The sequence below is a fragment of the Cystoisospora suis genome (genome assembly GCF_002600585.1).
Source record: "Cystoisospora suis strain Wien I chromosome Unknown contig_91, whole genome shotgun sequence".
NCBI lineage: Eukaryota > Apicomplexa > Conoidasida > Eucoccidiorida > Sarcocystidae > Cystoisospora > Cystoisospora suis.
Genome location: NW_027152893.1, coordinates 10,160 through 10,459, shown reverse-complemented (window position 1 = coordinate 10,459; position 300 = coordinate 10,160).

Here is a 300-nt window from a genome sequence, read left to right as displayed (position 1 = left end):
TATCTATCTTTATCTATCTATCTATCTTTAATCTATCTAGCTTTGCTCTATCTATCTTTATCTATCTATCTATCTTTAATCTATCTAGCTTCAATCTATCTATCTTTATCTATCTATCTATCTTTAATCTATCTAGCTTTGCTCTATCTATCTTTATCTTTCTATCTATCTTTAATCTATCTAGCTTTGCTCTATCTATCTTTATCTATCTATCTATCTTTAATCTATCTAGCTTTGCTCTATCTATCTTTATCTATCTATCTATCTTTAATCTAGGTAGCTTTGCTCTATCTATCTTTA